A 1180-nucleotide genomic window follows, 5' to 3' on the forward strand; every position below is an offset into this window, starting at 1 on the left:
AAGGGAATGGCAATCATGGGCAGTCCACACTTTTTCTCTATTTAATTAATACTTGTTAAGGAAAACTCAGAAATGACTAACAAAATACAGTCACCAAAACTGTTTTTGAAATGTTTGGTATTATTTTTAATGGATGATGACATTATTGAATATTTTTAAGGGAACAGAGGATTTTTCAATATGTTTTGCATTATTACATATCCCTAACATTGTTTTATATTATTTCAAGAAAGCAGGTATCCTAATGGTTACTTAAGGGAGAATAAACCACATTTGATTATGAAAACTCAAACACTGTTAATAAAATACCACTCTAAGGATTGTATTTGAAAAATATACTTCAATGATCTGACCTCCGAACATTTGGTCAGTGAAATTATTAGAACAGATGTTTTATCCATCATTCAAACTGACAGAGTATTTTAAATAGGTAGGTTGACCATCAAGCCACTGTGTAGTTAACCATGAAAAAAAAATCTTCATCTGTAGAGCAGTTTATAATTTTAAAAAATTCATTCACAACAATTCAGCACTTGGAAATATGAATTCATTAAACAAATATTTACTGCATGCTTTCTATGTAACTACTATGTGATATGTTTTAGAGACAACAACAAAAAATTCAAATGAGGTTCTTGTCCTTTCAGAGTTTATAATCTTATCATATTATGATTTCACTTGATTTGTGAGCATAAAATTTTTAAATGTGGCTATAATGGAGATAGTTCCACTTTTTTCTTGTGAGATTAGCTAGAATGCGAACTGAGTAAAAGTAGGGGTGAGTATATTTTGTTCACCAGTGTCAAACAGTACATATTAGCTGCTCAATTAATAATTGTTAATAATAATTAACAACTGATTTTCTTAACAAAGATGAACAATATTCCAGAAATTTTTTTTAAGGTCAGTACTCTCTGAAAGTATAGCTGTAAAGATTCATCAGGCAAACTAGTTGACTAATAGCTGTATCTCTTATTAGGTTGACTCACCCTACCTACACTTTATAAGGAAACTTGCCTATTGAATACCTAATCCCACAGTTATGAATCCAAGTGCTAATTTTGTTCAATACTTGATAATTATAATTACCTACAAGGAAAGCATCATGTAATGAATCATATTAGCACTTGCAAAATACCTTGGTCTTTCATTATAGAGAGAGCTGATTAGGTGATTGCCT

Source organism: Molossus molossus, unplaced genomic scaffold, assembly GCF_014108415.1.
Source record: "Molossus molossus isolate mMolMol1 unplaced genomic scaffold, mMolMol1.p scaffold_m16_p_8, whole genome shotgun sequence".
NCBI classification, from domain to species: Eukaryota; Metazoa; Chordata; class Mammalia; order Chiroptera; family Molossidae; genus Molossus; species Molossus molossus.